We start from the raw sequence: 27630 nt of genomic DNA on the forward strand, positions 1-27630 counted from the left end.
AAAGCCCCTTAGAAAACCATCAGATCTCATAAGAACTCACTCATTATCACTAGAACAGCAGCATGGGGGTAACCGCTCCCATGATTCAGTTACCTCCCACCGAGTCCCTCTCATGACATGTGGGAATTATGGAAACTACAATTCAAGTTGAGAATTGGGTGGGGACACAGTCAAACCATATCAAATAGTAAGTAATGATAGCATATAGAGCACTGGCTCTGGTCAGGAGAGTTCAAAGCACAGTGGTTAATTCATGTAATTCATTATTTATAATCCATAATTCTCACCACACTCCTTCCAGATTTACAGCTGAAGAATCCGTTACAGAGAGGAGAGTGACCTGTCAGATTACCAAAGATAGTAAGTGAATGCCCTTACCAAGATTTGAACCTGACTAGTTTGAGTTGGAGCTCCATAACGCTAGCTAGACAATTAACAAATATTGTCAATGTTGTTTCATTTTGTGCTGCATGCAGTTTTTCTCCAGTAATAGCTATAGTCACAAAACAAAGGGAGACTCATTTTTTATAAAAGCTGAAGCTGGAAGGGATTGGTCTTTTTTGCAACCTCCTAACAGAGATGGTGACAAATGCCATCAGTTCCATCTAACAGGAAGAGAGACCAGAAGCTGTGAGGTTCTTGGAAAGGAATGGAAGGGCCCGGGAGACTCAGCCCCTGAAGTGATGTTGGCAGTTACATCATAACAGAGAGATGGGAGATGTCTGCAGTGGCTGGAGAAGGACAAACCTGAAGACACTAGAAAGAGGAGTTGGGGCCAGGTGCAGTGGCTCATGCCTGTAATCCCAGCACTTTGGGAGGCCGAGGTGGGTGGATCATGTGAGGACAGGAGTTCAAGACCAGCCTAGCCAAAATGGCAAAACGCCGTCTCTACTAAAAATACAAAAAAATTAGCCAGGCGTGGTGGTAGGCACCTGTAATCCCAGCTACTGGGGAGGCTGAGGCAGGAGAATCGCTTGAACCTGGGAGGCGGAGGTTGCAGTGAGCCGAGGTTGTACCACTGCACTCCAGCCTGGGCAACAGAGTGAAACTCCATCTCAAAAGAACAAAAAAAAAGAGAGAAAGAAAAAAAGAAGAAAGAGGAATTGGAAACTAACCTCACAGGGAAAAGAAAACTCACTTCTGCATAATCCCACGCTGGTATTTAGTTATGTCCACTGTGAGTGCTTTTAGACAACAAGCAACCAAGAAAGCAATGTGCCTGAGGGGACCCGAGCCACACCCTTGCCCCACTTGTCACGCATGGGGCTTGAAGTGTAAGAGCAGGACCTGGACAGAGGCAGAAGTGAGTTTGAATCCTGGCTTTGCCCCCATGCCAGCTATGTGACGTTAGGCCACTCTGCTGCCATTTCATCATCTGTAAAGGGAGATTATCACTGTTATCTACATCATTCAAATTGAAGCTTACAAGAAATCCTGTAGTTAGAGAGGTCTCTATGAGTTTTCAGAAGGAGTTAGAAAAGGTTGACTCTGGGGATTGGGTAGAGGGGATGGAGGGCTACTTTTCATTAGAAGATGATGGTTTTCATTATAAGCCCCTATAGTGCTTGATTTCTTGACCATGGGCATGTATCTGTCTGCTAAAAATATATATATATTTTTAAAGCCTCTTAAGAAATCATGTAAATCCAGCATTGTGCACAAAGTTTGGCAAAGAGTAAGAGCTTAATAAATGGCATAAATGAAGACCTAAGTGCCAGCCCTAGAGGCCGTCCAGTGTGCGGGCTTAAGAACTGGCACAGCTACTTATGAGCTGCAGTGACACATAAATGCCCTTCATCTCTATAAACGTCAGTTTCCTTTTCTGTAAAATGGGGGGTAGTAACCCCTGCTTCCTTGGCTTGTTTTGAGTATTAAATGCGACAATGTAGGGAGAATGCTTGGCCCAGTACCTGAGATCTTGTACACATTCAGTAAGTGGTCACTGTCATTTCACTGTGGTCAGAGATAACGTGAAGCTGGGAGCAATAGTGAACATGTTGGATGATAGATACAGCTTCCTAAAAGATCTCAGCAGACAAGAAGAATGGAGCAAATGCAGCAATTCAGAGAACAGTATCAAGTCCCACATGAGCAGGAAACGCGGCCCTGAGGTGTCACGTCCTGCGTGGGTGAGGCTCTGTGGATGGCAGGTCCTGGAAGGGCCAGCAGTGAGGGGCAGGATGTGTATACACTTTTTACTAACAGCATCGGTAGCAGAATGGTGTCCAGCCAGTAGCAGCCCCTCTCCCCTGGTGTCACAAACCTCACTGCAGAGTCGTGCCCATCAAAATGGGCACTCCAAGGAGTGTTGTATGTGAAATGGAATATCCACAGACTAGCATGTCAAAAGGGAGTGGCCGGGATTATAGACAACCTGGACCCAGGGTACCAAAAGTTTTACTTTTTAAAATTGGGAATGTTTGATGTTAGAGTTTTAGGGGTCAGTAAATGGCAGAGCCCTGTTACCTGACCAGGTTCAGAATCAATGGAGACAGAAAGAGGAGTTGAACAGGTGGAAATCAAAATATCCACTTTGGGCTGAGTGCAGTGGCTTATACCTGTAATCCCGGCACTTTGGGAGGCTGAGGTGGGTGGATTGCTTGAGCTCAGGAGTTCGAGACCAGCCTGGGCAACATGGCGAAACCCTATCACTACAAAAAAATACAAAAATAGCTGGGTGTAGTGGCACATGCCTGTGGTCCCAGCTACTAGGGAGGCTGAGGTGGGAAAATTGCATGAGCCCAGGAGGTCGAGGCTGCAGTGAGCTGAGATTGCACCACTGCACTCCAGCCTGGGTGACAGAGCGAGACCTTGTCTCAAAAAATAATAAAATAAAAAAAAATCTACTTTGTTACTGTTAGAACCAGACTAGAGAATATGATGCAGGTTCACTAGCTTTGTGGTCTTTCTAATGCTCCCTGCCTTGCATCCAGGCCATGGAAGAACCCGACAAGGGGAACTGGGAGCCTGGAAACCAGACACACTTACCCAGGGGCAAGGCCACTGCTGCCATCTGATAGGGGCAGACAGAACAGAAAAGAAAGCCCATCTGTGATGTTTGCAGGAGAATAACTGAGTTGAGAAATGGTCCGTGAGTGGCCGTCACCTGCCAATCAGGCCTTTACTTCACTTTCAGGGGGGAAGAGAAGGAAGGTGGGATGGTAACAGATCCAGAGCATTTACGTAAAGAGCATTTCTCGTGGAAAGAAAATGTGTGAGGAGTAAGAATCACCCTTTCACATTTAAGAAGGTTGCCAAGAATTTAATAAGCACTCACTTTGTGTATCAGTGCTCTTCATGCATCCATTCAGTAAATCACCAACTATCTGTTGATCACCTGTTTTGTACCCGGTTCTCTTCTCAGGCTCTTGGGTTCAAAACAGAAAGAGATTCCTTCTCTCATGGAACTTACATTTTTGGCCCGAGGAGAGACAGACAGTAAGCAATAACCATGATAAGTAAGGAAATCATAGACCATGCTAGAAAGCGGTCATTTTTATAGAAAAACAATAGTAACCTTAGACTCGAAGGAAGTGGAGGAGTGAGCCATGGGGCTTTCTGGGGAAAGAGCATTCCAGGCAGAGCGATAGCTGGTGCAAAGACCCTAAGGTGGGATCGTGCCCGAGGGGTGTGAGAAAAGCGAGGAGTCCGATGTGTGCAGCAGAAAGGGCCATGCGTTCTGGAGATGTGGGAGCCAGATGGAAAAGAGCCTTATGGGCCATGGTAAAGACCTCATGCCTTTCAGAGTGATGTGTTATGTGGTTCAGACCCCGTAGCAACTCTGTGACAGTTGTTGTTCTTATTATCCCTTTCTTTACGTGAATACACTGAGATGCATTGCCAAAAGCCCCCTTTATTTTACAGCTGAGAAAATTCATACCCGGAGTAGGGAAGCAACTTGCCCAAGGCCACAGAGTGGGAAAAATGGCACGGAGCTAGGGTTCGGGTCCCCTGATTCTTGGTCCAGAACCCTTTTTCTCACGTCTCTGCTCCAGAAATGAACTTCTTTTGAAGGAGGTGACTCTGGGCCTCTCTTGAAGATTCAGATATAGATCCTGGAGCTCTTAACACTGTGCTTTGCTGTCAGATCTTCTATGTTAACTATAGTATTTCCTTCCTAGGAAGAGGTTTAATGTGGAAAACCTGAGAGAGGCTAACACATTAAACATGTATGTTAGTAAATCCTGGAGGAGGGAAGGAAGGCCATTGACCGGTGACATGGCGGTGACATCAGTCATAGTAAATACTGATACCAACTGATTGCTTCACATGTGCCTGGCCCTGTTGTAAGCTGGTGAAGTGTGATAGTTTAAGTATTCTTTACCACTACTCTAAGAAGTAGGTACTGGGCCAGGCGCAGTGGCTCCCACCTGTAATCCCAGCACTTTGGGAGGCCAAAGTGGGCGGTTCACCTGAGGTCAAGAGTTCATGACCAGCCTGACCAACATGGAGAAACCCCGTCTCTACTAAAAATACAAAAGTTAGCCGGACGTGGCGGCACATGCCTGTAATCCCAGCTACTCGGGAGGCTGAAGCGGGAGAATCACTTGAACCCGGGAGGCGGAGGTTGTGGTGAGCCGAGATTTGTGCCACTGTACTCCAGCCTGGGCAACAAGAGTGAAACTCTGTCTCAAAAAAAAAAAAAAGAAAAAAAAGAAGTAGGTACCGTTGCTACCCTCATTTTACAGTTGAGGAAACTGAAGCAAGAAAGATGAGCTAACGTGCCCCGTGCCCAAGGTTACTCTGAAAGTCATAGCCAAGAGCATGTGTCCATTTCCCATGGGTGTCTGGGGAATGCATCAGAGCCGCCTTTCAGTTTCCTATGTTGTGACCTGAAAGATGCACCTCCCTTATAGCTTCCCATCAGACACAAAGACTTTCAGAGCTTGACTGGCATGATGACTTTGAGACACCTCCCATGAAAGAAGTCGCCAAGTAGATGCCATGTCTTATCCCCTCTCTGACACAGAGCATGAGTGTTTCCACTTGCTGTTATTTGAGTAGAGAAAGAAGCCATCCCATGGATTGAAAACAGGACTCAGTATAGGTTGAATATCTCTTATCCAACATGATTGGGACCAGAAGTGTTTCAGATTCTGATTTTTTTAAATTTTGGAATATTTGCTGAATACATACCAGTTGAGCATTTCTAATCCAAACATCCAAAAAATGGAATGCTCCACTCAGGATTTCCTTTGAGCATCATGTCGGTGCTCAAAAGTTTTGGATTTTAAAGCATTTTGAATGTCAGATTTTTTATTAGGGATGCTTAACCTGTATATGCTAATCTGCTAATTATGATGATGATTGGCATTTATGTAGTGCTTATTCTCTCCAACAGACTATCACATACAGTCATTACATCATTCAGTCCTCCAAGGATTCTGAGTGGTAGACATTCTTGTCCACATTTTATAGATGAGAAAGCTGAGATGAATCGGTGAAGCCTAAATGATTTGCTTAGTCATACTACTGATAAATTTCACAGAGAGAGAAGACTGGAACCCCAATCCAGACCCAAAGTTCGCACTACTAATCTACACTGGCTGAACAGCTGCACTCTGAATATAGCCTTTGCAACTCCCAGAGGCAACAGATCATGAAAGCCCACATGCATAAAGAGCCAAGGCAGCTTCCTGGGGGTATCTACTTAGACTCAAAAAATATTAAATAAGCCAGTTGCTAGGATTGGCTCTCTACTAAAAAGATTGTTTTTATTCTCCAGGAACTAGCTGGCTGCATCTGTTTCGCTGTTGGATTGCTGAAGGGTTGACACCCACTTGGCCACATTTAGGAGTTCATGTAGATATTACTGTTGTGAAAAAGCACATATTGGTCCTCACCATCTATATGACTGTGATTATTTTTCTCTCTTCCATTTCACGCAACTTTTGCTCACAGCCTACTTGGCATAATTGACACATTGGCTCAGGCCACCAAGACTGCCAACTTGGAGCCTTGGATTAGTTAGATCAGTTATGACAGATGTGATTATTTACAAGAAAATAGAAGTCACTATAATTAAACCTTCCAAGGAGGACATTTGGGTGGAGAATGAGAAAGCACAAGTTTAATCTGGCATAATGTGTTTGGATCTCAGCCCTGAGCAGGTTCTTCTCTAGCTCATGAAAGGAGGTGTTGGGGTGTCTGACACCCTCTGTAGACACTGCCATCTCTCAATTCTCCTGACACAGCTATTGATAAATGGAAAGACCAGGTGGTAGAGTTAGCATTAGATGGGGTACCCAGTAGAAGTGGGTTTAGTTCTCAGCTCAGCCACTGGTCCCTGGCATCAGTTTGTTTTTTTAATCACAAATGGGGATAAAAACATAATCCCCACCTCATCCTAGGTCTGGGAAAATTAGCAGTGATAAAGTAAGAGAGGTGTGGAGCATTGTGTCCAACATAGGCACCGAGTGTTAGATGTTCCTGCCTTTCTTGAGCCCACAGCTTAATCTCCTTGAGTCTCATTTTTCCATCAGAAAATATAGATGATAAGCATCTTACACAGTGGTTGTGAGGGTTGGAGGAAATGAGGTATATGAAAGGGGTTTATAATCATTTGTTGCTGTTTCACACCTGTCTTTCTGTTATTATTTTTATACAAATCTTAATAGTTCCCATTTATTGTATGCACCATGGGCCAGGCACTACAGTGGACAGGGTCGGCTTCTCTGTTAGGTACAATAGGCACAGTGCCTAGAGTCTGTGATACTTTGTTGGGCCCAGAAAATGCTCATTTTTATTGCTCTTAAAATCAGAAGGGAAAAAGTGAATATAAGAATAATGAATATAAAATCAAATATAAAAATAATAAATACAGGCATACCTCATTTTATTGCACTTCGCTGTATCACGCTTCACAGATACTGTGTTTTATAGCAAGAGAACTAGAATTAGAAGTGGAGCCTGAAGATGTGAATGAACTGCTGCAATCTCATGATAAAGTTGAACAAATGAAGATTTGCTTCTTATGAATAAGCAAAGAAAGTGGTTTCTTGAGATGGAATCCACTCCTGGTGAAGATGCTGTGAACATTATTGAAATGACAACAAAGGATGTAGACTATGACTTAAACTTAGTTGATAAAGCTGCCGCAGGGTTTAAGAGGATTGACTCCAATTTTGAAGGAATTTCTACTGTGGGTAAGATGCTATCAAACAGCATCGCATGCTACAGAGAAAGCTTTTGTTAAAGAGTCAATCGATGCAGCAAACTTCATTGTTGTCTTATTTTTAAAAATTGCCAGCCGGGTGTGGTGGCTCATGCCCTGTAATCCCAGCACTTAAGGGAGCTGAGGCGGATGGAACACCTGAGGTTAGGTGTTCAAGACCAGCCTGGTGAAACCCTGTCTCTACTGAAAATACAAAAATTAGCCAGGTGTGGTGGTGCACACCTGCAGTCCCAGCTACTAGGGAGGCTGAGGCAGGAAAATCACTTGAACCCGGGAGGCGGAGGTTGCAGTGAACCAAGATCCTGCACTCCAGCCTGGGTGACAGAGCCACTGCACTCCAGCCTGGGTGACAGAGCAAGACTCCGTCTCAAAAAAAAAAAAAAAGGAAATTGCCATAGCCACTCCAGCCTTCAACAACCACCACTCTGATCAGTTAGCAATCATCACCAATAAGGCAAGACCTTCCACCATCAAAAGGCTAAAGGGGCAGATGATTATTAGCATTTTTTAACAGTGAAATATTTCAAATGAAGGGTGTGCATTTTTTTATGTGTACTGCTGTTGCTTATTAGACTATAGTACAGTGTAAACATAACATTGCACTAGGAAATCAAAAAATTCATGTGACTCACTTTATTGTGATACTTGCTTTATTGCAGTGGTCTGGAACTGAAGTCTCAGTAGCTCCAAAGTATGCCTGTAATAATAAATACAATAATGAATCTAATGAATCTATCTTTTTTTTTTTGAGACAGAGTCTTGCTCTGTCACCATGCTGAGCGCAGTGGAGCGATCTTGGCTCACTGCAACCTCCGCCTCCTGGGTTCAAGTGAGTCCCAATAATGAATCTGTCTTATGTCCATCTTTATACTGATACAGTTGTAAAGCCTCATTTTTATTTAGTTATTCTTTTTTTTTTAATAGAGGAAGGCACCTACAAAACGAAAGTGCCTAGGGCTTACAAAAGTCATATGCAGCCTTAGTTGTAGGAGCTTTACAAATATGAGCTCAGTCATTTTCAGAAAGATTTTTCTAATTATCATTTTAGAGATGAGGAAACTGAAGCTCAGGGAGGCTAGGAAACTTATCTAAAGCCTATTAAGAGGCTATGTTAGTCAGACTGGGCTAACAGCTGTAACAACCCCAGAATTTAAATGGCTTAACACATCAGGAGTTTATTTGTTATTGCCATAACAATTCAGGGTGTATGTTTGGCAGGCAGTCTACACAGTGATTCAGGGACCCAGGCTCCTTCCCTCTCGTGGCTTTTTCTCCCTCTAGTCCTGGGAGCTCTCCATGCAGATGGTGGATGGAGAAAGAGAACAAAAAGTGGGGGATTTTTATAGGCCAGGCGTGGAATTGGCCCACATCACTTCCACACACATTCCACTGGCCAGAATGCAGTCATGTGATCGTAGCTAACTGCAAAGAAGGTTGGAAAATGTAATGTAACTGCATGCCTGGGCTAAAGAGAGGAACACGGATCCTGGGGAGTACTCGCAGTGTTAGATTCCAGCCCAGGTCTTCTGCACACAATGCCCACGTGCTTTCCACACCCTCCTTAGCTGATTCTTATCACTCTTAGCTCCCACAAGTCCCCTTTATAGGCCCTTTTATCCTGCCCCACCTGCCCACTCACTGTGCCCAGCACCAGACCTTTGCCCACTCAGGATCAGTTGCCATATGAGGCACTAGGAAGAGGAATGCACTGGGGAGCTTCCCAGGCCAACTTGAGGAGGCTGCAACCAGATGTTATGCTTTCTGTATTGCCCAACCCCAGGCCCACAAGGCACTGCTGGGCACATGCAGAAGTCAGGGACTACCTCCTCAGCATAGGAAAAGGGGGCTGCAAAGAGGGTTTCAGAGGGCCAGGAAGAAGGAGGTTTGAACTGGAGTCTTGGCTGCACTATGAACCTTGAGCAAGGCATCAGCAGTAAGGGGACAGTGCCAGATGATCCTGCACACTAAAATACCACAGTCCTGGGATGACTGCCTCTTGCCGGAAGTGAACTGTGTGGCCCTGCCCCTAACCCATCAAGTGTGCTGCCTTTGGACACCCATTATCCTACAAGACAAAGCTACAGGAGCCAGCTGGAGGCTAGATGGCCTGTGCACACTTTCCTGTAACTGCTGGGCAGGCCTGGTGACCCTGGCAATGGCCTGGTGATGCTGGTGTTGGTGGGCACCCCGCTCCTCTAGGATCAGGTCAAAGCTGTCTATTATGAGATCCTTGAGTGGAATCAGCATATCTCCCTCCTCCAGGAAGCCTTCCCAGATTGCTCGGCCCTCAGTGCTCCCACCTCTTCAAAGCTCAGGGCACTTGTTATCATTCAACCTAAAGGTCCTGGCTTGCCTCATAAGATTTCTCATCATCACCCCCTTTTTATTTCCTCTTGGCTTCGGAGGCAAGGAATCCAGGACTATGTTTAGAACCAAGTGAGTCAGGGACTCTCCTGAGCACTCTGTAAGCATCATACGCTGCAGGGCATTGGGTCAATTCTAACATTTCATCCAGATTTACAGTCGGACTGGGTTTTTGTAAAGAGAGAGTTGGCACCCAGGCAACGTCCGTCTCTTTATTTGGAGTTGAGAAAAGCACACTAAGGAAAATTTAAAAAACAAAACAAAAAACAACCATTTTGCCTATAGTCATCTGAAATGTTCACAATCATACCCCTAGTGTCTGCAAGGCGAATATGACCACGTTTCATCCCCATGTCTGTGTTGGACACAGCGTAGCCCCAATCAGACCCGGTCACCTCCCTTTGCTGCCATTTGAGAGCTGATCGATGCTGGACCCGCTCCCTCCTCCCTCTCTGCCTAGTTTCTCTCCCCTCAGATCAGGCTCTGACTGTGGCTAGCTTGAGGGGTGGCCATGAGGCCTAAATGAGGGTGTATTTGTACGGAGACAGCACTTGGCCTGGGGCTCTCCCGCATTCCCTGTTAGTCTCTCACACAGGCACAAAACCTTGCTTTAAAAATGCGTCTTACTATGAAACTTGGCATCCAGGACGCGCCCCGTGAGGAATTTGTTTTTGTTTTAATGCCGAGGACGTTTGCATGAAAACAGGATCTTCGTTGCTTAGGAATTGATCAACTCCTGCTGCTGCTTTTCCCTGCTGAAGTGCCAGTCCCATATTTGTCACAGGCAAACCAGTAACTGTAGGGATGGCTGGGACCTCCACAGATGGAGGACGGCGGCTGCTCAGGGGGATGCAGAAGCCATGGAGCCAAAGGAGAGAATCGGGAACCCATCTCAGGCAGAAGCAAGCTTGCAGGTAGACCGCATCCTTAGCCATAGGACCATAGCAGGAGTGAAGATTTTTTGTGGGTCTAGTTTGTTCTAGATGCTCAGGGGAGAAGAGAACGAAGAGAGAAGGCATTAAGACTCAGCCTCCATCTGCAAGGAGCTGAAGGCCTTCTTAAAGGACAGATGGGAGGCCAGTGCATGAGAAGACAGTGGTTAGACCCAAAGTAACCACTGAAGACCCGAGGCAACTGAGAAGAGCCAGTGCCTGCAGTGGGGAGGCTGGGAATGAGACTGGGATCTGCTACCTACCCACGAGGTCACCTTGGGCAGGCTGCCTGACCACTCTGCACCTCCGTTTCCTCACCTACAGAATGGCACTCTCCCACGGGAGCCTTATGAGATGCTCCGTGCTAAATACATGGCATAGAGTAAGCATGCCAGCAGTCCATACTGTTATTCCCAGCATGCGTGCTCATACTAGATGCTCTCCGTCCTCAGGCAGAGATACAAAGATGGCCATAGAAGGCTTTTTAGAAGAAGGACTTGAACTTGGTTTGAAAGGAGGAGAAAAAGATGACCAGAGACCAGGGAACAAGAGTGTTCTTGATGTTCAAGTGGCCAGACCAGGACACATCTGCGTCCACTGCAGTCAGTTCCTAAGGAGGTTTTCCAGGCACTATCCAAGAAACCAAAGTAGAATTGCCCTCATGAAATTGGAGGGGTGTCCTGCTCAATGGGGACCCCAGCTCATTTTTGGCCTCAGCCTGGCCCCACAGGCATCGGCATAGAAAGGGCAAAGCTGACGAGAGCCCAGACGGGGCACTCCACTGGGTCAGGCCCTTCCTTTGCCTCCAGGCTTGGCTTCCAGAAGGCAGTGAAGTGGTTACATCCAAATACCCACAAGAGGCCGGACACCTTTCTCTCCTGTATCCTTAATATATGCTAATCAAAGCTGAGAGCCTGCAGAAAATATCTGCTTGGCCAAAGCCCCACGCCCTCGCCTTGGCTGGCCTGCCCTGCCTCCCCAGGCCTCCTCTCCCATCTGCCTAGCTAAGGGCGTCCATAAATCCAGCTTTCAGAGCTCTCAGGGGTTGGCGAGACTGCCGTGGACCTCAGTCACATCACGATGGAAACAATTGAAAACCACTTGGCAAAAAGAAGGGGTGATCTAATGTTTGATAGCAAGAATACATTTTTTTTTCCTTGCCATTCTTACTCAAACCCAGGGGGAAAAGCCGGCTGCTCTCCAGTCCCTGTCAGATCAGTACCCCCAGGCTCCCTGACTCTTGTCCTCTGTCCCAGAGGAAGTCCAGGCTGTGGGGCTGGCTGTGGCCTCCTCGCAGGCCAGGGAGGAGCAGAGCTGGCCCTGCCTTTCTGACTGGCCAGGCTGCCTTGGGCCCCTCAGAGGCGAGGAGATGGCCAGAGGGGCCTGCAGAGAAGCCCATATATAGAGCCTGGGGAATGTGGGCCTCTGGCAGGCGGCCTGGAAAAAATGGCCGTGTTCTGAGGGTGAACGCCGCCGAATTATAAATAGCACCCGCCTCCCTCCCCTTCAAGCTTGCTGTGTCTGTCACTGGAGAGTTGACAGTTAAAATTCAAGAGGACTGAACAGGACAAGGGAGCGGGAGCGGGGGATGGGGGAGATGCCGGATTGTGCAGGAAGCTCAGCTGCTGTCTTGGGATTGATACGGATAATTGTCACCAGACGACGGGACTGAGAGAGGGATGCATTTGGGGTGGCAGAATGACTCCTGATTTTATGCATTTTTATAAGCTGAATAAGAATGGAAGGAAAACTAAAGGAAGCTTCAACTCCACGAGATGGTTTTATGGGTGCTTTAGAGCCTTTAAAAATAATAAGAATAAAAATCAGCTGTCTCTGAATATTAAAGGTGTCTCTCTGGTTCCGAAAGGTCAGCCACCCTGGCTTCCAAATCAAAGCCAACGGCCAGGTGCCCACACAGGCCTGTGCCTTGGGCCTCCTGCCAAAAGGTTTCTTAGTGTGTTTTTATGTCTCCCTGACATGGAAGCAGCAGGGATGTTTCCCCAGCCCCTAAAACCTCTGCACATTGTGCTCACCCAGCAGAGGGTGATGATTCAGGAGGCGTCAGAAATAAAGAAAGGAAGGAGTGTGCAGCCCTCGCCATGGAAAGCCACACAGCCGTTTACATCTGGGTAGCAATGAGGGGTGGGCAATGTTCTCGCGAATTCTAGATTCTGGAGGAGGAGTGCGCTGGTTCTGCAGGGACCAGGAGTCCCTCTTTGTGTCCTTGGATCTGCTGGCAACTCCTGGGAACCAGCTGCCAGGCTTCCTGACTTGCTGTCCAGCCCTGCATGAACGGGAACTAGAGTTCTGCTGGGCACTGGCATGGGATGCAATGGAGGTGCCTAGGGGCTTGTTGGGGGCTGGGCCAGCTCCATGGGCATCTGTGCCTCCTCTGTGAGCAGGCTAAGCTATAGTAAGGGCTTATGTCCTTTGTTTTAACAGTTGGGGCTTTGGCTTCCATAGCAATGATTTACAAATAGGGTAATTTATTGGCTTCTCTCCTCCTGCCTTGATATATCTCATATCTTAGTCCTTTGGAGCCTCATTTGAAATCAAACACTTAAAAAAAAAAAAAAAAAGAAGGAGCACTCAAGCCTTTGTTATCTTTTGGACACTTCTCAAAAGAAGATCCCTGGACCCCACAGAATGCAGGCAACACACAGATGTGAGGTGAGAGCGGGTAGACATTAGAACTTTACACACAGTGATGCTACAGGCACGACTTTATTTATTTATTTATTTATTTATTTAGAGATGGAGTCTTACTCTCACCCAGGCTGGAGTGCGATGGCGCGATCTCAGCTCACTGCAACCTCCAACTCCTGGTTTCAAGTGATTCTCATGCCTCAGCCTCCCGAGTAGCTGGGATTATAGGCATGTGCCATCACGCCTGGCTAATTTTTGTATTTTCAGTAGAGACAGTTTCACCAGGTTGGCCAGGCTGGTCTTGAACTCATAACTTCACGTGATCCACCCTCCTTGGTCTCCCAAAGTGCTGGGATTACAGGTATGAGCCACCGTACCCAGCCTAGTGTGACTTTAAAACTGTGCTTCTAGGAGCCCTATTGAGAGAGGATGCCTCAGAGGCCCAACAGAAAGGGGACTTCCAGACCCTCACTCCTATGTCAACAAAGCAGCTCTACTCTTACTGCTATTAGGTATTAGATTGCATTTTGAAAAAATGAATTTCATGCCTTAAAAAGCTTGGAAACCAGTATCATAGCTTACCCCATGATTTTAGTGCTAAGTGAACGAAGGCCCAGCGAGGGAAGGGGATTTTCTGAAGGTCAAGACCTCCACTTGGGTTGCTGCTGTGATGGCGGCTCTTGTTTTGGGAAGGAAAATCCCAGAGGTTGGAACCAAAAGTGACCTGAGAGAGCATTTTATCAACCCCCTTCCTTCAAAACTGAGGCCCAGGGGACAGTGGGATTTGCTCAAGGACCAGCGAGTAGCAGACCTCAGACTTGAAGCCATCTCATAGGAGGCATGCTCATAAAAAGAGGCCTGATGTGCCATAAAAACTCCAAATGGCAGGATTTGCCCTGATGGAGACAGCTTCCTGGAGGAAGTGGTAACTGAGCTGAAAAGATGACTGGTGACAAGAAGGTGACGAGAGCCTCCCAAGCAGAGGGACTGCTCCTGGGTTTGGTCCAGTGCTCATCTCCCCACTCCTGGGAAGCAGAGGTCCGAAAAAGATGACAGCTCTCAGGATAGACTGTTCCCATCTGTCTCTGCATTGACTTCTTGCCAGGGGGAATGTGGGAAGCCTGCGACATCACCACCTGCCAGGTAAGGCCTGTGCCTGGGCTATCGGAGTGGTCCTCTGGTGGGCACGGGGCCCGGCGGATGGTGAGTGGAGACTGCTCCCGAGAGAGGCGTTTCTGCTGGAGCTGGGCAGGCGGTGGCTCAGTGTGGCAGGCTGGAAGGCTTGCTGCAATAGGACTTGAATACATAATGTACCTCATCCGATTTCAGCTGTGAGAAAGTCCAGACAGCCTCCTCTAGACAGGAAAGGACATTGCAGGGACAGGTGGTTTGTTTTCTGTAAAATTCCCTATGAGCTCCTTGGGGAGAATGTTAGTAACCCTCTCAGGATGTGTCCTTCCCATGAATACAGCGTGTGTCCTGGTCTGGGTCCCAGATCCTGTGTCTGGTCTTTGGGTGTCAAATTTATTTATTCCTTTATCAAGACAGAAGGAAATCTTGGGCAAAGGTCCCTGGAATTGGGGACCTTGATCATTGTCTCTTGGCCACACTTTAAAATGAATAACATGTTCTTTACAACAACGTAACATCCTAGAAGAAGGATTCCTGTTCTTATACTCAGCTCTCTCTGACATGCGAAAAACTAGCATCTGTTCAGGCCTGCAAAGGCCATCTCGTCTAACCATGGGTTAAATGTACTCTCCATCTTCATGAACCCTGCAGAACAAGCGTGAATCCAGGGCAGCTGGGGAGAGTACGTGCAGTGCTTTTCCAATCCTGAAGTCGAAGCAGAGACCTCCCAATTGGGGGTGGGTGATAAGACTCCTATATGAAAGGTCTTACTTTGCATTTATGAGATTCAGAGTCTCCATTCTAACATGAGCACCCGGGTCTTGGGAGTATGAAGATCCCACTTTCTACTCTGACTGTCTCCATGCCCGCTTCCTCAAAGCATGTTCTCAGAAGCAGTCCTGCAAGATGCTCTGTGACAAAGAGGTTCCCTTGTCATTTCGGTTTGGGAAATGCATACTGATCTAATGCATATTAGATCTCTGCTCAGATATGGACAGCTCTGAGGGGTCTTCCCAGACCAGTTACGGCCGCTGTTGACACCTTCTATCCACTCATCCTGCTCAGTTCTTCTTCAGCGTACTTTTACCTCCTGATTTCATATTTACCTGTTGACTTTTGCATTGTCTGTCTTCCACACAGTAACGAAGCTCCACGCTGTAGGGCACTTGTCTGTTTTCTTCAAGACTGTATCCCTGGCACCTAGAACACTGTCTAACTTAATAAAACACTGTGTTGAATGAACACATGAATCAATTCAGACATTCAAACCCTCAGAACTCCTCCATATATAATTCTGTTTAATTTTGTTGAGCTCAATATTTTTTCAGACTTCTTTCTCCTTTTCTTTCATGCCTGTCTCATCTCATTACTTAGTCCTGAGTCAAATCTGACCCTGGGAGGCCGGTCTTGTCCACCCTGTGGAAACCTGCTCTTTCTCATCACCAGGATGCATTTTCTTTATGGCATTAATGACTGGCAGAAATTAGCTTGTGTACTTGTGTACTTATAAGTTCACTTGTGAATTGGCTCACTCCCTGATCTCAGCTCCATGAGGACAGAGGACAGAGCCTGTCCCATGCACCATTGACTCTAAGTGCCTAGAACAAACAGGGCCTAGGAAATGCTCAGTAGTGATTTGCTGCATGGAGAGATATCGTCCAATGAACCCTCACCCACAGCCCATAGAACTGAAATACTACCGAACATGCTCAGGGACGTGCTGTTCTCTGTCAACCCTTGCAACAAGTTGTCAGCCATTGTACAGTGGCTGTTCCCCTCTTCCATCAAAATACAAAGTGTCAGAACTGGAACGTACCTTAGATATCATCCAGCCCAGTGCTCATGTTTTTCGGAGAAAGAAACAGAGGGTCCAAGAGGATCACTGGTACCAATATAGGGCCGGTCCCCTGGGTCCCCCATCTCTTGCTCTGATTGTCCTCCTGTATTAGTTTTCTATGGCTGCTGTAACAAATGACCAAAAACTGATGATAGAAAACAACAGAAATTTGTTATTTGACAGTTCTGGGGTTTGAAAGTCCAAAGTGGACCTCACTGAGCTAAAATTAGAGTGTTGGCAGGGCTGTTCCTTCTGGAGGCTCTGGAAGAGAATCATTTTCTTGCCTTTTCCAGTTTCCAGAGTCTGCCCATGTTCTTTGACTTACAGCCCCTGTCCATCTTCAAAGCCAGCAGTGGTCAGTTGAGTCTTTCTCCAGCCGCATCATTCCAACATTGACTCTCCTGCCTGGCTCCTTCATTCATAAAGACCCTCGTGATTACATTGAGCCTACCTGGTTAAGCCAGGATAATCTCCCCATCTCAAGATCCTGAACCTAATCGCATCTGCAGAGTCTTTTCTGCTATGTAAGGGAACATAACTGCAAGTTCTGGGGATTTGAATGTGGACATCTTTTGAGGGTGACGGCACTATTCTGCCTGCTGCACCTCCAGTCACACCATCTGCCTGTTGGTATATCCTCATGCACATGCACATTCTCCCCTGATGACCCCCACAACTTCTGTGCCCCATTGTCACAGTACTTGTCACGTTGCTTTATAGCTGGCTTAGTGCCTGGCTGCCTGGCTGGGTCATGACTCCCTTATGGTCAGGGCTTGGTCGTTATACTCAACCATTGGCACATCTCTGGCACTTGGTAAGCATGCGGGTTGTTCTGGCTGCTTTGGCTGAGCTAGAAATGCCCTGTCTTCCTACACCCCATCCCTGTTCTTGTTCAATAAACTTAAACCGCCTCCCTCCAAGTCCTGGTTTTCGAGCTCTGCCATGGGATCAGGCCTCTCTGAGGTCAAGAGAGATCCTGGCCACCATATTTTAGTCCGTATTTTTAGTCTCCTGACATATGAAGACATGCCCCTGTCAACCAGGGGCTCAGAGTCCATGACCTCTAAGTTCCCTTCTTACCAACAAGAAGCACATGGTTTTTGGCAAAATGGCTATCATATTTGGTGAAGAAGCTGATTCACCTGCAACCTCAAAGAGAGACTCCTGGTCTGTGATTTATCCTTCTCCATATGCAGGTAAGTGAAATGGAGGGCTACAAAAAGCAGGACTATGTCATTTGTCAGAAACCACACTGCACCAACCCCTTTGGACCTAAATTAACGTATTCCATCAAGCCATAAATTCCCCTCTCCCCCTCTCTTTATTTCCTCCTTCATTATCCCCTGCTCTCCAGGAGGAGTTAACAGACAACTCAAGGATACACCTCACTTACCAGGGGCAGGACTTGGGCTCTGCTCAGAAAAGAAGCCCATTATTCCCAAATCTGTGACTCTAAGGGTGATCACACCTTCTGCAGCTGAAGGGAGTATAAAGAAACACTTGAGCCTAGTGGCATCAGCCCTATTTTCTTCACTAGAGGGAAAATGGGCCATTATTCTTGCCTTGCTCCATTCCCACCAGCCCTGGGTTTAGCAGGTTCCATGCTGGACACTCCAACAACATATTAGCATATTTTGCATTTAAAAAGGGCTTGGAAAATGAATTAAATGATTGGCATGGTGTTCCCAACGGTTTTTCCCAAACTACTAGTAATTGTGTGGTTTTGAAATTTGCCATTTCTGCCTGCCGTGCCCTCGGCCTGGCAGCCAGCTTAATCAGGAGACACTGTACCAGGCGGGGGCATATTTTAAGGCTCATGATACCCAGTGATTGTCAGAACAGTACCTGGAGACTTGCTAAAGAGAACCTTGTCCTAGTTTTTCCACAGAGCTTGCAGTTCATTTTCCTTCCTTACAGAGCTGAGATTTATACCAATTAGAATCTTCTTTTTATGAAAGGGTCTGGGTCAGCCCTTTGAGGTTGCTGAGGCGCCAGGCAGTGTAGACACCATCCAAATCCTGACACGGAGCTAACAGAGGTGCAGCTTGGGGGCGGTGCTAGGGAGTGCGCTTGTTCATAGCGCATGGCACTGCCCTAGCCAAAAGGTCTGTGCGTAAGGGGCAATTGTCTTTGGAAAGGTGGAAGCTTCTGGAATGTGTTTGGGAAAATGTGTTCAGGTCCAACTTCTTCATTTTTCAGGCAAGAGAGAGAGAACCCAGAGAGACTGTTACATGTGCAGGGTCACAGCCATTTTTACTCTTCTGTGAGAGTAGAATTCAGATTCTTCTGACTCTTAATATAGGTTTGTTAATTTTTTAAGTCCATGGAAAAGAAAAATTAACCAAGAGTTAAGAGTTTTAGGTTGAATAGGGTTCCTAGGCGGAGGTGAGAAAGCCTGGGATGGATGAATTTAGAAAATGACAAGCTCTGAAGGCACCTTAGGCATTTTTATTTTTATTTTTATTTTATTTTGAGGCAGGATCTCGCTCCCAGGCTGGAGGGCAGTGGCTCTATCTTGGCTCACTGCAGCCTTCGAATCCAGGCTCAATTGATCCTCCCACCTCAGCCACCCAAGTAGCTGTGACTACAAGTTTGCGCCACCATGCCTAGCTAATTTTGGGGGTTTTTTGGTTTGTTTTTTCCCCTGTAGAAACAGGGTTTTGCCATGTTGCACAGGCTGGTCTCAAACTCTTGGACTCAGGTGATCTGCCTGCTTTGGCTTCCCAAAGTGCTGGGATTACAGGTGTAAGCCACCACACCCAGCCTACATAGGCTTTTTTTAACAGCCGAGGATTGTTATTAATGAATATAATTAATGATGATAACAATAGAATACTTGCTAACATTTGTGTGCTTTCTCAGGCCCAAGCACTGTGCCAAGTCCAGGACATGTATTAGATCACTTAATTGTCGCAACAACTCTGTGAAGAAAGTTGGTACTAATAGAGCCCTGTTTTACAGATGAGAAAACTGAGGCCCAAAAAATTGAGTAACAGACCCAAGGTTACCCAGATCTGTCTGACTTCAGAATCAGAATCTTTAGAGGGGAAGAAAAGAAGAGAATCTGTACATAAATAATTAAGAAATGGGATTCTCAAGGCCGGCAGCCCTCTTTAAAGTATTTAGGTTGGTGCAAAAGTAGTTTCAGTGAAAAAAAACGCAATTACATTTGCCCCAACCTAATATTAAATACAGAGACAAGATGAAATAGGGAAGAGCTGGATGCGGTGGCTCATGGCTGTAAGCCCAACACTTTGGGAGGCCAAGGCAGGAGGATCCCTTTGAGCCCAGGAGTTCAAGACCAGCATGGGCAACATGGTGAGACCCTGACTCTACAAAAAATTTAAAAATTAGTTGGGCATGTTGGTGCACAACTGTAGTCTCAGCTACTCGGGAGGCTGAGATGAGAGGATCACTTGAGCCCAGGAGGTCGAGGTTGGAGTGAGCCATGATCTCACCACTGCACTCCAGCCTGGGCGATAGTTAGACCCTGTCTCTAAATAAATAAATAGAAAAGCTGGCTCGCAGGAGAGACCTAAGGGCACCTAGACAGCGCTGGCCAGGAGAGCAGAGGCGAGTGCAGCGTATATGGAACAAAAGCACCCCTGTGGAGTGGACAGAAGCACAGACCTAGGGCTTAGGAGAGGAATGAAACAAAAATTCCTGTTTTCTCAGGAGCTGAAGATAGAGAAAGTATCTGTACGGTGCACGTGCGTGTGTGTGTTAGTGATATGGAGGAAGAGGATCTCACTCACACACCAGGAGACTGGAGGGAGGGTGCATTCTTATGCTGGCTGAGCGTAAGGGTCATTACGTGGTCACTATGTGGACAAGAGTGACAGAAGAGAAACCAAAACCCAGGAAGACAGGAGAGCTGCGGCTCACGAATGCATCTACCAGTGTGCGGCTAAATCCATGGCAGGAGACGCTGTCCTTGTGACATACCTTGTTGACCAGAGAGCTCCTCATGCTCTGTGTAATAACTAGGCGGAGCCATGGGCTGTGGGGGATGTGCTGGCAGCAGCCCTGGTGGCCATGGGCACTGAGAAGGGACTGCTCTGAGGGAATGAGTGGTTCGTTTAATCGCAGGTGTGTTCCCACGCTTCACAGGGCTGATGGATCGTGCCTGTAAAGGGGTTCTTGGAAGGCTCATTCCAGGTTGTTCTCATTGGGAATATAAATGAAGTACAACCGGTTTGGGTTTTACCCAGGGTGTTGTGGGGTTTTATTTTATTTTATTTTATTTTATTTTATTTTATTTTATTTTACACAGAGTACCCAGGAGGTGGCAGATAATAATTCATTTATTTATCCACTACAAATTGAAGAAATTGATTTTTTTCAGTTATTAAAACACTACATTTCACCAAAAAGAAAACATTTACTTAACTCTGAGCCATTTATTAAATAGAATATTATAGAACAATTTGAAGGTAGGTTATGAAGACTCTGTAATAGTAAGGGTAGCTGCTTGCATGGGACATTATGTAAAATGAGGACTATATGTAACATATGTGTAGTGGAATAACATTTTCTGAAGGCATACAGATATGCCCAAAGACGGAGAGATTAAGCAGCTTGCCTAAAATCACACTGCTGATTAATGGCTGAGCCAGGATTCATCAACCTAGGAAGGATGTGTTTTCTTAATCACAGCTAAACTAAACTACCAAAGCTATCTTATGATAGATTCCAACTTCAAATCTGCAAATCCAAAATCATTTGTTCAACTCTGCAAAAGTTGCATCAAACAAGACCTATTACCTTTTACTGTCATGAAAGCTTCAAGAACTTATAACAATGCTTAGAGTTGGGTGATGAACTATGCTAGTTTTTTCTTTACTTTTCAAAGTTTATTTAATGTGCTTATATTCTCTTTATAACGACATGGACGTACCTACATCCATACAAATTAGGGAGAAAATGAGAATAAGAACAATATGAAAACTCTCCCACCTCATTGTAAGAGTTGGGGAAAAACATATTTCTATTTGAGCACTGTTAGGAACCCCACATGAAAGATTGGTCCCACCTGCAAGTGCTGAGGAACAGGGTAGAGACCAAATACACAAGCAAGTTTCTGTGACAACAGTTGAAAAGCAATAGCTGTAAGAGTTGAGTGTTCTGAATTTTCAGAGTGCCAAAAGGATATAAAATAAATGACCCCAAACAGAATTCATCTTGACAAGCTTTCTGCCTATATAAGGTGAGTTTGGAGAGACATTTAGAAGTAGCAATGGCCCTCCCTCAACTGGTGGAAGGAATGGCATAGGCAGATTGTGAAGTGGAGCCCTGTTGGTGATGAAGAAGTGGGTTTGTCACTAGGGAGAATCTGAATGTGCCACATTGAGGGATGTAAACATGTTAAGTTTTCAATATTGTCAGAGCTATTTGAACCAGAGCAACTCCATCTTGAATAGAGGCTGGGTAAAATGAGGCTGACACCTACTTGTAAGGTTCTTCTATCGGTTCAAACCCCAAGAGCGCGCCGACAGACAACAGGAGGCGGTGTGGAGCAACATGCTGTTTTAATGAGAGCCTGGGTGCACGCGGGCTGAAGCCTAAAATGGCGTCAGCACCAAGTGAGGACGGGGCAAAGGATTTATAGTCTCCTGTAAACAGGAAGTGTCCTAGTCTGACGTAACCGCTACGTTGTACCCAGATGGCCTCTTTCTTGATCTTCAGGGGTACGTGTCTTCCAGCTGGCCTTCTTCCTGCTTCTGCTATTTTGCTGGCGCACGCTGCTGGCGCAAGTAGCCTTGCGCCTTGGGACTGGGCCTGAGAAGGGAGGAGTTATTCATCCCCTTAAGCTTTCAGGCCTGGGGGAGAATCTTACATTCCTGTCTGTTTGGTTATAGAAAAGGGAAAAGGGACAACTTTCTTAATAACTACTTCAGGCGGGACATAGCGGGTGGCGTGGGCACGTTGGAAAAAGAAAACCTTAATTTTTAGGTATTCTTGAGAGATGGGTTGGTATTCACCATGTCGTTGTAGCAGGAGCATCGCCTGGATTGTCTGGAAATAACGTCTGTGCCTGCAAGACAGTTATGTTGAGAGGACAAGGAGGTGTCGACAGGGAGAAGCATGGCCTCGTCTGCTGCTTTATGAATGAAAGACTGTGTCTGGATTAAGGAGGGGAGGTAATTCCCGCGTGGCTCAGAGTCTGGTAAGGATGGAGGCCCTAAGACAAAAGTTCGGCCATACATGATTTTAAAGGGACTATAAAAAGAGGGTGCTTTTGGTGTTGCGCGGAGTTTCATGAGGGCAAAAGGGAGATATTTTGTCCACAACTGGCGGGTTTCTAGAGCCAGCTTGGTGAGTTGGGCTTTAAGGACAGGGTTAATTTTTTCAACTTTGCCTAAAGATTGAGGCCTGTAGGGTGTGTGGAGAACTTACTTTATTCTTAAGGATGTAGAGACGCCTTGGGTAATTTAGCTGATGAAGGCGGGCCCGTTATCAGAGTGGATGGATGTTAGGAGTCCAAAACGGGGAATTATATGCATAAGAGTTTGTGTGACAATATTTGCAGCTTCTGAAGTTGTCGGGAATGCTTCTACTTGTCTGGAGAAAGTACAGACAAAGACTAGAAGATAGCAGAGCCGTTTATCTGGCGGCATGTGAGCGAAGTCTACCTGCCAATCTTGCCCAGGTACCTGGCCCTGGGCTTGGTGGGTAGGAAAAGGCGGCTGCCAGAGGGAGCCCTGGGATGACACTGAGTGGCAGATAGGGCAGGACTGGGTAATTTATCAAACATGGCTGGAAAGGTGAGGACAAGTGAGGCCAGGGCGGAGATGTTACAGGAGAGGTTTGTAACTGACATGGAAAGACTTGTGGAGGCTTTGGAGGTGAGGAAGGCTTTGAGAGTGAGGAACAGCGAAGCACCCTTCCTTGACATACCATGGTCCTTGCTTTTGAAGGTTTTGGGCTCGGAAGTCCTCCTTTTTTCTGAGGAGTAAAGCGGAGGGAACAAGGACAGGGACAGAAACTGGCCTTGCACAGGATGTAGGGCTACTTATTTGGCTACCTAATCTGCTAGCACATTTCTAGCCAATATAGGATTGTCTGGGGTTTGGTGGCCCCTGCAATGAATGATGGCAACTTTTTGTGGGAGCCTGGCAGCTTGAAGGAGCTTGCTGATGAGAGAGCCATTTATGACAGGAGTGTTTTTTGCAGTTAGGATACCCCGTTCTTTCCAGATGGATGAGTGTGAGTGCACTATGTGGAACACATAATGAGAATTTGAATATATGTTGATCTGTTGTCCGGCTGCTGGAGCGAGAGCTCGAGTGAGGGTGATGAGTTCAGCTTTTTGGGAGGTGGTGCCTAGGGGGAGGAGATTGGCTTCAATAGTGTGTGTGTGTCGGGGGCGGGGGGGTGACACTATAGCATAGCCAGCATTCTGGTGTCCTTGATGTAGGAAGGAGCTGCCATTTACAAACCAAGTAAAGGAGGCATCTGGAAGGGGTTGGTCTGTTAGGTTTGGAAAAGGTATAAGGAAGGTTTGAACAGTGTTTACACAGAAATGTGTAGGGTCTTGGGCGGTTGCAGCTTCAGATAAGAGCGTGGCCGGGTTTAGATGGGAGATGGTTAGCACGGTGATGTGGGGAGTTTCTACGAACAGAGCATACAGTTGGAGGAGCTGTGGGGCAGAGATGAGACTTAGTACACTGCGGTGAGCTAGCTTGTCTTTGATGTTATGGGTTGAATAAACTGTTAGGTTGGCATGGAGAGATAGTTTTAGGCTTTCAAGGGTGAGGACAGCAGCTGCCGCCAATGCTCAGAGGCAGGCAGGCCGTCTGAGAACTGTGGCTTCAAGCTGTTTAGAGAGGTAGGCAACAACCTGGAGGGTGGGTCCCTTAGACTGGGTTAGAACACCAGTACAACTCCACGCCATTCGTCGGTATAGAGGGAGAAAGATTTGGTGAAGTCTGAGACAGTGAGGACGGGGGCTGAGCTGAGAGCCTTCTGGAGTAGACAGAAAGGTTGGGGAATAGGCTGTGCAGGGTTTGAAGTCTTATGGAGAGGGCCTTTAGCAGCTTAGTATAATGGTTTGGCAAGTAGAGCGAAGGAGGGAACCCAGAGCCTAAAATATCCTGCTAGTCCTAGAAAAGAGAGAATTTCTTGCTTAGTTTGCGGAGGCGGGAGGGACTGGAGGAGGGATACGCGGTCGGTTGTGAGCCCTTGGGTTTGCAGGGTAAGAGCTAGGCCTAGATAGGTGACCGAGGAGGTGCATATTTGTGCTTTCTTAGGGGAGACCTAATACCCCCGTTCTGCCAAGAAGTTTAAAAGAGAGAGATAGTATGGGCGTTGCAGTCTCTTTGAGAGGGGCTACACAGGAGCAGATCATTAACACATTGAAGGAGGGTGGACGGTTTTAGGGATAAGGTAAAGAGGTCGCAAGCAAGGGCCTGTACGAAAAGGTGGGGGCTGTCTCTGAAACCTTGAGGTAGTACACACTAGGTGAGCTGACATGAAATGTGGGTGTCAGGATTTTCCCACATAAAGGCAAAAAGGTTTTGGGAATTCGAGTGTAAAGGAATTGTGAAAAAGGGATTTTTTAAGGTTTAGAACAGAAAAATCGGTGGTATTGGAGGGAATCGTGAAAAGTAAAGTATATGGGTTAGGAACTGCTGGACATACCGGGAGTACAGCTTGGTTAATGAGCCTGGGGTCCTGGACTAAGCATTAAGTTCCATTTGGCTTTTTAACAGGTAGAATTGGTGTGTTAAAAGGGGAGTTTGTTGGGCGGAGTAGGTGACTGGTGAGGAGGCGAGAAATGATAGGCTTTAGGCCTATGAGAGCTGCTTGAAGGAGGGGATACTGCTTCTGTGATAGCAACTGGGTGGGCTCTTTAATGGTAATGCGGACGGGGGTGTGGTGTTCTGCGACTGAAGGTGTGGAAGTATCCTAAACTGCGGAGTTAACTACGGTCGCCGGGTAAGGAGAAGTTGCATGTTTTAAGGTGGGCGGTTGGAGGAGTAGAAGAAAGTTAGATGCCCCAGAGGGGTCTGGGTTGATGTGTTGGGTACTATGGGGAATGTGGATGTGGAGAGTAGTGTGGCATTTTGAAAGGATGTCTCTGCCTAGGAGCGGAGTTGGGCATAAGGGCAGGACTAAGAAAGAGTGAGCGGGCCAGGTGCGGTGGCTCACGCCTGTAATCCCAGCACTTTGGGAGGCCGAGGTGGGGGGATCACGAGGTCAGGTGATCGAGACCATCCTGGCTAACACGGTGAAACCCCATCTCTACTAAAAAATACAGAAAAATAGCCGGGCTTGGTGGTGGGCGCCTGTAGTCCCAGGCTACTCGGGAGGCTGAGGCAGGAGAATGGCGTGAACCCGGGAGGTGGAGCTTGCAGTGAGCTGAGATTGCGCCACTGCACTCCAGCCTGGGCAACCGAGCAAGACTCCATCTCAAAAAAAAAAAAAAAAAAAAAGAGTGAGCGAAGGAAAAGGTGTGCAAGGAGCAGAAAAGTGGAGGGCTGGCTCGGGGTTTGGAGACTTGTCTGTCAATTCCCACAACAGAGACTTGGGAGGACTGGATGGGTCCTGAAAAATTAGGTAAAGCAGAGTAGGTTGCCCGGTATTAATTTAAAAATAACATACCGGCCTACCTGCCACCATCAGGGTTACCCTTGGCTTGGATGAAGTGATGGTAGTTGCCAGGGAGTCTGTTCCAGGGCACCATCAGTCTTCAGCGGCAAGGCTGATGAGATCCAAGTAGGAGGTTTTGGCCGGCTCGGGAAGGGATGGGGGCGGTCCTTGCTGGGGCTGCTCATAGTCCGACTTCCAGTGGGGTCCTCCGCAGAGGGGGCACGGCCTGGTGCGCTTACCTGAGTTTGGGCATTGTCTGGACCAGTGGCCTTCATTGCCGCACTTGAAACAGGCGCCAGGTGGAGGTAGATTGCTAGGAGGCTTCTGTGTGGAGCTGCGGCCCCGTGGGCCTGCAGGGCCCCTGATGGCAGAGGTAAGCATTCGAAACTCTGCGGGTTTTTGCCTTTTACTTTCCTCATTACGATTGTTAAAGACTTTGAAGGCTAAATTTAGAAGGTCTCGTTGTGGGGTTTGAGCTTCTGAAGCTTGTGCCGAATATAGGGGGTGGATTGGGAGATGAACCGAAGGTTTAAGATAGTGGTTCCTTCTGGGCTAGCTGGGTCTAGGTTGGTATATTTTTTAATGGCTTCAGTTAAATGAGAGAGAAAAAGGGCTGGGTTTTCATTAGGACCTTGGGTGATTTCTGAAAGTTTTTCATAGTTTACCACTTTATGGGCACCCTTTTTGAGTCCTGCAAGGAGACACACAATTATGTGGTTTCAACGGTGGCATCCAGAGGCCCTGTCTTGATAATCCCAGTGGGGGTCCTGGTTGGGGACTGCCTCTGCACCAGTAGGCTGGGCAGGAGCTTGGTGATGAATGGTATCAGCATGTGCCTGAGCTATGGTCCAGATACGGTCTCGGTCTTCTGGGGTGAGGGTGGAAGAGCGGATAACCTAGAGGTCATGCCGGGTTAGTTCATAAGACTGGGTGAGGTACTAAAATTTTCTAATATAAGAGGTAGCATCTTCTGGAAATGAACCGAAGCTTTTGTTAATTTGAGAGAGAGCAACGAGGCAGAAGGGAACATGAACTCTAACAATACCTTCATTTTCTGCTACTTTCTGAAGGGGGCATTCTAGCACAGGCGTGCATGGGCCAAAGATGGCGCCCAAGCAAGTAAGGGCAGGAGAGAAGGAAGAAGCCGGAAGTGGTTCCTGCGAGGGTTTGAAGGGGGAAGGGTGGTTGAGTTGATAAGCAGTGGAGGATAGGGGCGTAAGGTGGTGGGATGGGTTTACAAGCCTCAGGAGAGGGCGGTGGGGGAGGAGAATGGGTACAGGCAATACTAGAATTGTCCTGAGGAGGGGACGGTGTAGGAAAAGAAGCGGATACTGCTAACTAAGAAGATGGCGACTGGGAAGATGGCAGCTGAGAAGACAATGAGGAGGCTTGCGGGGGTTAAAGAAGATGGTTGAGAGGAAGAGGTAAGGGCTGGGAGGGGTGGACAGCAGTCTGCTGGATTTAATGAGGAAAAAGAGGTAGGGTTGGGAAGAGAAAGGCGATCAGGGTGGCAAGAATGGAGAAGGATTTGAACAGGTAAGAAAGAATTGCAGAGGTTGGGTTGTGATTTGAGTGTAAAAAGGCCTGGACATAAGGAACTTCTCATTTCTTCAGTCATCAGCAATAATTGCTTAAGTCAATTAAAATTGTAAAGTTGAATGTTTCATTTGCGGGCCATTTGGACCCATTATTTAATTCGTATTGTGGCCAGACTGAATTGCAAAAAAGACAAGGCACTTAGGGCAGATATCTTGCCTGAGGCCTAAGGTTTGTAGGTTTTTTTAATGAGGCAGCCTAGAGGGCTGTCCTTTGGAATGGAAGACTGGGAATTTCCCACAACAGAGGGTAGGCTGAGAGAACAAGGAAGAGGAGACCGTCCTGGACAGCAGGAGGGGGACAATAAAAGGAGCAATTGTCACTGCTGCCATTTTCGTTCCCAGAACACGATCTAATGG

The 27630-nt window shown here is 46.9% G+C and overlaps 1 protein-coding gene and 1 pseudogene across 9 annotated transcripts in view; one reads left to right on the forward strand and one right to left on the reverse strand.

Annotated features, from left to right (window-relative positions):
• ZHX2 (zinc fingers and homeoboxes 2) overlaps window positions 1-27630 on the forward strand; it is a 197353-nt gene that overhangs the window by 28561 nt on the left and 141162 nt on the right. The window contains exon 1 of one of the 9 annotated variants that reach the window (XM_063669048.1): window positions 15571-27099. The exons of the other annotated variants lie outside the window; for them this stretch is intronic. The gene's annotated coding sequence lies outside the window, so the exon portion shown is untranslated. Of the gene's footprint in view, window positions 1-15570; window positions 27100-27630 lie in introns of those variants that run through there. 9 annotated transcript variants of the gene reach the window in all.
• Window positions 25711-27630, reverse strand: part of LOC129042133 (uncharacterized) — a 28057-nt pseudogene continuing 26137 nt past the window's right edge.

The sequence above is a fragment of the Pongo pygmaeus genome, chromosome 7, assembly GCF_028885625.2.
Source record: "Pongo pygmaeus isolate AG05252 chromosome 7, NHGRI_mPonPyg2-v2.0_pri, whole genome shotgun sequence".
In the NCBI taxonomy this organism is placed as follows: Eukaryota; Metazoa; Chordata; class Mammalia; order Primates; family Hominidae; genus Pongo; species Pongo pygmaeus.